A 9,081-nucleotide genomic window follows, 5' to 3' on the forward strand; every position below is an offset into this window, starting at 1 on the left:
TCTCTCTCTCTCTCAATTAAATTCAGGGCTTTATTGGCATGGGAAACATATGTTTACATTGCTCTCGCTCTCTTTCAAAACCTGATCACCATCCAACAAATCCAAAGATAGGCTTTAACACTTTCACACACAACCATTTATCACCATTAAACCACTCCATACAACACCATTACCAGTCAACAAAGACAACAAATGTTAATTGTTTCTCTATAATAACAGTCACTGGCTTTACTGCCTCTCCTAAAAGTCTGTATTCCTACATGACAGGGAATATTTTGTATTAGCTTGTGGATCTAGTTGATTACAGTCTATGGGCAGCTATTCCCTCTACCCACCCTATTTACTAATGACAGCCTAGACAGACAAGATACATACATAAAGAATACAACGGGATTAATTACACATTACCAGAGACTAGTACTGATTACACATTACCAGAGACTAGTACTGATTACACATTACCAGACTAATACTGATGACACATTACCAGAGACTAGTACTGATTACACATTACCAGAGACTAGTACTGATTACACATTACCAGACTAATACTGATTACACATTACCAGAGACTAATACTGATAACACATTACCAGAGACTAGTACTGATTACACATTACCAGACTAATACTGATTACACATTACCAGAGACTAATACTGATTACACATTACCAGACTAGTACTGATTACACATTACCAGAGACTAATACTGATTACACATTACCAGACTAATACTGATTACACATTACCAGAGACTAATACTGATAACACATTACCAGACTAATACTGATAACACATTACCAGACTAGTACTGATTACACATTACCAGAGACTAGTACTGATTACACATTACCAGAGACTAATACTGATTACACATTACCAGACTAATACTGATTACACATTACAGACTAATACTGATTACACATTACCAGAGACTAATACTGATTACACATTACCAGACTAATACTGATTACACATTACCAGACTAATACTGATTACACATTACCAGAGACTAATACTGATTACACATTACCAGACTAGTACTGATTACACATTACCAGAGACTAATACTGATTACACATTACCAGACTAGTACTGATTACACATTACCAGACTAATACTGATTACACATTACCAGACTAATACTGATTACACATTACCAGACTAGTACTGATTACACATTACCAGAGACTAGTACTGATTACACATTACCAGAGACTAGTACTGATTACACATTACCAGAGACTAGTACTGATTACACATTACCAGACTAATACTGATTACACATTACCAGACTAATACTGATTACACATTACCAGACTAGTACTGATTACACATTACCAGAGACTAGTACTGATTACACATTACCAGACTAATACTGATTACACATTACCAGACTAATACTGATTACACATTACCAGACTAGTACTGATTACACATTACCAGACTAGTACTGATTACACATTACCAGACTAATACTGATTACACATTACCAGAAAACGCTACCTGCCCGAATGCATGATGCCAACTGTAAAGTTTGGTTTAGGAGGAATAATGGTCTGGGGCTGTTTTTCATGGTTCGGGTCCCCTGTTTCAGCAGGGACCCTTTCCTGTTTCAGCATGACAATGCCCCTGTGCACAAAGCAAGGTCCATGCAGAAATGGTTTGCCGAGATCGATGTGGAAGAACTTCACTGGCCTACACAGAGCCCTGACCTCAACCCCATCGAACAACTTTGGGATGAATTGGAACGCCGACTGCAAGTCAGGCCTAATCGCCCAACATCAGTGCATGTAGTTTATATAGTATACAGTGCCTTCAGAAAGTATTCAGACCCCTTGACTTTTTCCACATTTTGTTTCCTTACAGCCTTATTCAAAAATGATTATACATATAAAAAAATCCTCAGCAATCTACACACAATACCCAATAATGACAAGCAAAACAGGTTTTAGTAATGTTTGCAAATTAATAAAAAATACAAACAGAAATACCTTATTTACATACGTACTCAGAACCTTTGCTATGAGACTCAAAATTGCATCGTGTTTCCATCCTTGAGATGTTTCTACAACGTGATTGGAATCCACCTGTGGAAAATTCAACTGATTATACATGATTTGGAAAGGCACACACCTATCTATTATCATGACTGTCCTGTGAAGATCACAGTGGGTCAGATCAGCTTGGCAGTGATTGACAATAACCAGACTTTCTCTCACCCACAGAAAAGTGGAGGAGGGAACTGGGCTAGTTTGACAGTAAATAAAAAGTGTAAATTACAGAGAAGGGGGCTCTTTCTCCTTAGTATCAACCAAAGGAACATCCTTTGTTTTCACAGACTCTAACACGGTCAAATCATGGATAATGGAACAATATTTCTAACATAACAATGTGGGGAATGGTCAGTGGGGAACTATGGAAAACTAATGTAATATTGCTTATCATTTTGTGATGTCATTAAAACTGAATGGACAAAATACTGTAACTTGGAAAGTATATCCCCTTTATCTGTCAAGTGTCCATCCAAAAAGTTTGCATATAATATGAAAAAATGATTAACATAATTCTGTTAAGAAAGGGATGTGGTTTTAGGAGGTATAAGATAATCTATCTCCCTCAACTGTGACTGGCCTGAATGTTGACTGGCCTAACCGGCCTGACTGTGACTGGCCTAACCGGCCTGACTGTGACTGACATACCCGCAAAACACCAACGTCAACAGTGAAGAGGTCGACTCCAGGATGCTGGCCTTCTAGGCAGAGTTGCAAAGATAAAGCCATATCTCAGACTGGCCAATAAAAAGAAAAATTAAGATTAAGATGTGCAAAAGAACAAAGACACTGGACAGAGGAACTCTGCATAGAAGGCCAGCATTGAAGCACATTAAGGTCCTGGAGTGGCCTAGCCAGTCTCCAGACCTTAATCCCATAGAAAATCTGTGGAGGGAGCTGAAGGTTCGAGTTGCCAAACGTCAGCCTCGAAACCTTAATGACTTAGAGAAGATCTGCAAAGAGGAGTGGGACAAAATCCCTCCTGAGATGTGCAAACCTGGAGGCCAACTACAAGAAACGTCTGACCTCTGTGATTGCCAACAAGGGTTTTGCCACCAAGTACTAAGTCATGTTTTGCAGGGGGGTCAAATACTTATTTCCCTCATTAAAACCCAAATCAATTTATAACATTTTTGACATGCGTTTTTCTGGATATTTTTGTTGTTATTCTGTCTCTCACTGTTCAAATAAACCTACCATAAAAATTATAGACTGATCCTTTCTTTGTCAGTGGGCAAAGATACAAAATCAGCAGGGGATCAAATACTTTTTCCTCCACTGTACATATACATATTACCTAAATTACCTTGACTAACCTGTGCCCTTGCACATTGACTCTGTACCGGTAACCCCTGTATATAGCCTCCACATTGACTCTGTACCGGTAACCCCTGTATATAGCCTCCACATTGACTCTGTACCGTACCCCCCTGTATATAGCCTCCACATTGACTCTGTACCGGTACCCCCTGTATATAGCCTCCACATTGACTCTGTACCGGTAACCCCTGTATATAGCCTCCACATTGACTCTGTACCGGTACCCCCCTGTATATAGTCTCACATTGACTCTGTACCGTAACCCCCTGTATATAGCCTCCACCATTGACTCTGTACCGGTACCCCCTGTATATAGCCTCCACATTGACTCTGTACCGGTACCCCCTGTATATAGCCTCCACATTGACTCTGTACCGGTACCCCCTGTATATAGCCTCCACATTGACTCTGTACCGGTACCCCCCTGTATATAGTCTCCACATTGACTCTGTACCGTAACCCCTGTATATAGCCTCCACATTGACTCTTGTACGGTACCCCCCTGTATATAGCCTCCACATTGACTCTGTACCGGTACCCCCCTGTATATAGCCTCCACATTGACTCCTGTACCGGTACCCCCTTGTATATAGTCCTCCACATTGACTCTGTACCGGTAACCCCCTGTAGTATAGCCTCCACATTGACTCTGTACCGGTACCCCCCTGTATATAGCCTCCACATTGACTCTGTACCGTAACACCCTGTATATAGCCTCCACATTGACTCTGTACCGGTAACCCCTGTATATAGACTCAACATTGACTCTGTACCGGTAACCCCCTGTATATAGCCTCCACATTGACTCTGTACCGGTACCCCCCTCTATATAGCCTCCACATTGACTCTGTAACCGTAAACACCCTGTATATAGGTCTCCACATTGACTCTGTACCGGTAACCCCCTGTATATAGCCTCCACATTGACCTCTGTACCGGTACCACCCCCCTGTATATAGCCTCCACATTGACTCTGTTACGGTACCCCCCTGTATATAGCCTCCACATTGACTCTGTACCGTAACCCCTGTAATATAGCCTCCACATTGACTCCTTGTACCGGGTACCCCCCTGTATATAGCCTCCACATTGACTCTGTACCGGTACCCCCTGTATATAGCCTCCACATTGACTCTGTACCGGTACCCCCTGTATATAGTCTCCACATTGACTCTGTACCGGTAACCCCCTGTATATAGCCTCCACATTGACTCTGTACCGGTACCCCCTGTATATAGCCTCCACATTGACTCTGTACCGTAACACCCTGTATATAGCCTCCACATTGACTCTGTACCGGTAACCCCTGTATATAGTCTCCACATTGACTCTGTACCGGTAACCCCCTGTATATAGCCTCCACATTGACTCTGTACCGGTACCCCCTGTATATAGCCTCCACATTGACTCTGTACCGGTAACCCCTGTATATAGCCTCCACATTGACTCTTGACCGGTACCCCCCTGTATATAGCCTCCACATTGACTCTGTACCGGTACCCCCCTGTATATAGCCTCCACAATGAATCTGTTTTAGTACCCCCCTGTATATAGTCTCCACATTGACTCTGTACCTGTAACCCCTGTATATAGCTCCCATTGACTCTGTACCGGTAACCCCTGTATATAGCCTCCACATTGACTCTGTACCGGTACCCCCTGTATATAGCCTCCACATTGACTCTGTACCGGTAACCCCTGTATATAGTCTCCACATTGACTCTGTACCGGTAACCCCTGTATATAGCCTCCACATTGACTCTGTACCGGTACCCCCTGTATATAGTCTCCACATTGACTCTGTACCGGTAACCCCTGTATATAGTCTCCACATTGACCCTGTACCGGTACCCCCTGTATGTAGCCTCCACATTGACTCTGTATCGGTACCCCCTGTATATAGCCTCCACATTGACTCTGTACCGGTACCCCCTGTATATAGCCTCCACATTGACTCTGTACCGGTACCCCCTGTATATAGCCTCCACATTGACTCTGTACCGGTACCCCCCTGTATATAGTCTCCACATTGACTCTGTACCGGTAACCCCCTGTATATAGCCTCCACATTGACTCTGTACCGGTACCCCCTGTATATAGCCTCCACATTGACTCTGTACCGTAACACCCTGTATATAGCCTCCACATTGACTCTGTACCGGTAACCCCTGTATATAGTCTCCACATTGACTCTGTACCGGTAACCCCCTGTATATAGCCTCCACATTGACTCTGTACCGGTACCCCCTGTATATAGCCTCCACATTGACTCTGTACCGTAACACGCTGTATATAGTCTCCACATTGACTCTGTACCGGTAACCCCTGTATATAGCCTCCACATTGACTCTTGACCGGTACCCCCTGTATATAGCCTCCACATTGACTCTGTACCGGTACCCCCTGTATGTAGCCTCCACATTGACTCTGTACCGGTACCCCCTGTATATAGCCTCCACATTGACTCGTACCGGTACCCCCTGTATATAGTCTCCACATTGACTCTGTACCGGTAACCCCCTGTATATAGCCTCCACATTGACTCTGTACCGGTACCCCTGTATATAGCCTCCCACATTGACTCTGTACCGTAACACCCTGTATATAGCCTCCACATTGACTCTGTACCGGTAACCCCCTGTATATAGTCTCCACATTGACTCTGTACCGGTAACCCCCCTGTATATAGCCTCCACATTGACTCTGTACGGTACCCCCTGTATATAGCCTCCACATTGACTCTGTACCGTAACACCCTGTATATAGTCTCCACATTGACTCTGTACCGGTAACCCCTGTATATAGCCTCCACATTGACTCTTGACCGGTACCCCCCTGTATATAGCCTCCACATTGACTCTGTACCGGTACCCCCTGTATATAGCCTCCACAATGAATCTGTTTTAGTACCCCCTGTATATAGTCTCCACATTGACTCTGTACCGGTAACCCCTGTATATAGCCTCCACATTGACTCTGTACCGGTAACCCCTGTATATAGCCTCCACATTGACTCTGTACCGGTACCCCCTGTATATAGTCTCCACATTGACTCTGTACCGGTACCCCCTGTATATAGCCTCCCACATTGACTCTGTACCGGTACCCCCCTGTATATAGTCTCCACATTGACTCTGTACCGGTACCCCCTGTATATAGCCTCCACATTGACTCTGTACCGGTACCCCTGTATATAGCCTCCACATTGACTCTGTACCGGTACCCCCTGTATATAGCTCCACATTGACTCTGTACCGGTAACCCCTGTATATAGTCTCCACATTGACTCTGTACCGGTAACCCTGTATATAGCCTCCACATTGACTCTGTACCGGTACCCCCTGTATATAGTCTCCACATTGACTCTGTACCGGTAACCCCTGTATATAGTCTCCACATTGACCCTGTACCGGTACCCCCTGTATGTAGCCTCCACATTGACTCTGTATCGGTACCCCTGTATATAGCCTCCACATTGACTCTGTACCGGTACCCCCTGTATATAGCCTCCACATTGACTCTGTACCGGTACCCCCTGTATATAGCCTCCACATTGACTCTGTACCGGTACCCCCTGTATATAGTCTCCACATTGACTCTGTACCGGTAAACCCCTGTATATAGCCTCCACATTGACTCAGTACCGGTACCCCCCCTGTATATAGCCTCCACATTGACTCCTGTACCGTAACACCCTGTATATAGCCTCCACATGCTCTGTACCGGTAACCCCTGTATATAGACTCCACATTGACTCTGTACCGGTAACCCCCTGTATATAGCCTCCACATTGACTCTGTACCGGTACCCCCTGTATATAGCCTCCAACATTGACTCTGTACCGTAACACCTGTATATAGCCTCCACATTGACTCTTGACCGGTAACCCCTGTATATAGCCTCCACATTGACTCTGTACCGGTACCCCCTGTATGTAGCCTCCACATTGACTCTGTATCGGTACCCCTGTATATAGCCTCCACATTGACTCTGTACCGGTACCCCCTGTATATAGCCTCCACATTGACTCTGTACCGGTACCCCCTGTATATAGCCTCCACATTGACTCTGTACCGGTACCCCCTGTATATAGTCTCCACATTGACTCTGTACCGGTAACCCCCTGTATATAGCCTCCACATTGACTCTGTACCGGTACCCCCTGTATATAGCCTCCACATTGACTCTGTACCGTAACACCCTGTATATAGCCTCCACATTGACTCTGTACCGGTAACCCCTGTATATAGTCCTCCACATTGACTCTGTACCGGTAACCCCCTGTATATAGCCTCCACATTGACTCTGTACCGGTACCCCTGTATATAGCCTCCACATTGACTCTGTACCGTAACACCCTGTATATAGTCTCCACATTGACTCTGTACCGGTAACCCCTGTATATAGCCTCCACATTGACTCTTGACCGGTACCCCCTGTATATAGCCTCCACATTGACTCTGTACCGGTACCCCCTGTATATAGCCTCCACAATGAATCTGTTTTAGTACCCCCTGTATATAGTCTCCACATTGACTCTGTACCGGTAACCCCGTATATAGCCTCCACATTGACTCTGTACCCCCTGTATATAGCCTCCACATTGACTCTGTACCGGTACCCCTGTATAATAGTCTCCACATTGACTCTGTACCGGTACCCCCCTGTATATAGCCTCCACATTGACTCTGTACCGGTACCCCCCTGTATATAGTCTCCACATTGACTCTGTACCGGTACCCCCTGTATATAGCCTCCACATTGACTCTGTACCGGTACCCCCTGTATATAGCCTCCACATTGACTCTGTACCGGTACCCCCTGTATATAGCCTCCACATTGACTCTGTATCGGTGCCCCCGTATCTAGCCTCCACATTGACTCTGTACCGGTACCCCCTGTATATAGCCTCCACATTGACTCTGTACCGGTAACCCCTGTATATAGCCTCCACATTGACTCTGTACCGGTAACCCCTGTATATAGTCTCCACATTGACTCTGTACCGGTAACCCCTGTATATAGCCTCCACATTGACTCTGTACCGGTACCCCCTGTATATAGTCTCCACATTGACTCTGTACCGGTAACCCCTGTATATAGTCTCCACATTGACTCTGTACCGGTACCCCCTGTATATAGCCTCCACATTGACTCTGTACCGGTACCCCCTGTATATAGCCTCCACATTGACTCTGTACTGGTACCCCCTGTATATAGCCTCCACATTGACTCTGTACCGTAACACCCTGTATATAGCCTCCACATTGACTCTGTACCGGTACCCCCTGTATATAGTCTCCACATTGACTCTGTACCGTAACACCCTGTATATAGCCTCGCTACTGATATTTTACTGCTGCTTTTTAATTATTTGTTATTTTACTTGTCAATTTTTTACTTAACACTTATTTTTTTCTTTAAACTACACTGTTGGTTTGTAAGTAAGTAAGCATTTCACTGTAATGTCTACACCTTTTGTATTCGGCCCGTATGACTAATAAAGTTTGATTTGATTTGAAATGCCACCCTGTTCCCTCTGGGCCCAGCTCAACATAAGTGCACTATAAAGGGAATAAGGCTCCATTTGGGATGCACACTCTGTGAGTAATCTATTATATCCATTCCTGCTGATAAGCTGTGACCTTGGGGTTCATTTGAATCCTTTCAAATACACTTTCAAGAAAATGTTTGGATAGGTGACTGT

Source organism: Salmo trutta, chromosome 10, assembly GCF_901001165.1.
Source record: "Salmo trutta chromosome 10, fSalTru1.1, whole genome shotgun sequence".
Lineage (NCBI taxonomy): Eukaryota > Metazoa > Chordata > Actinopteri > Salmoniformes > Salmonidae > Salmo > Salmo trutta.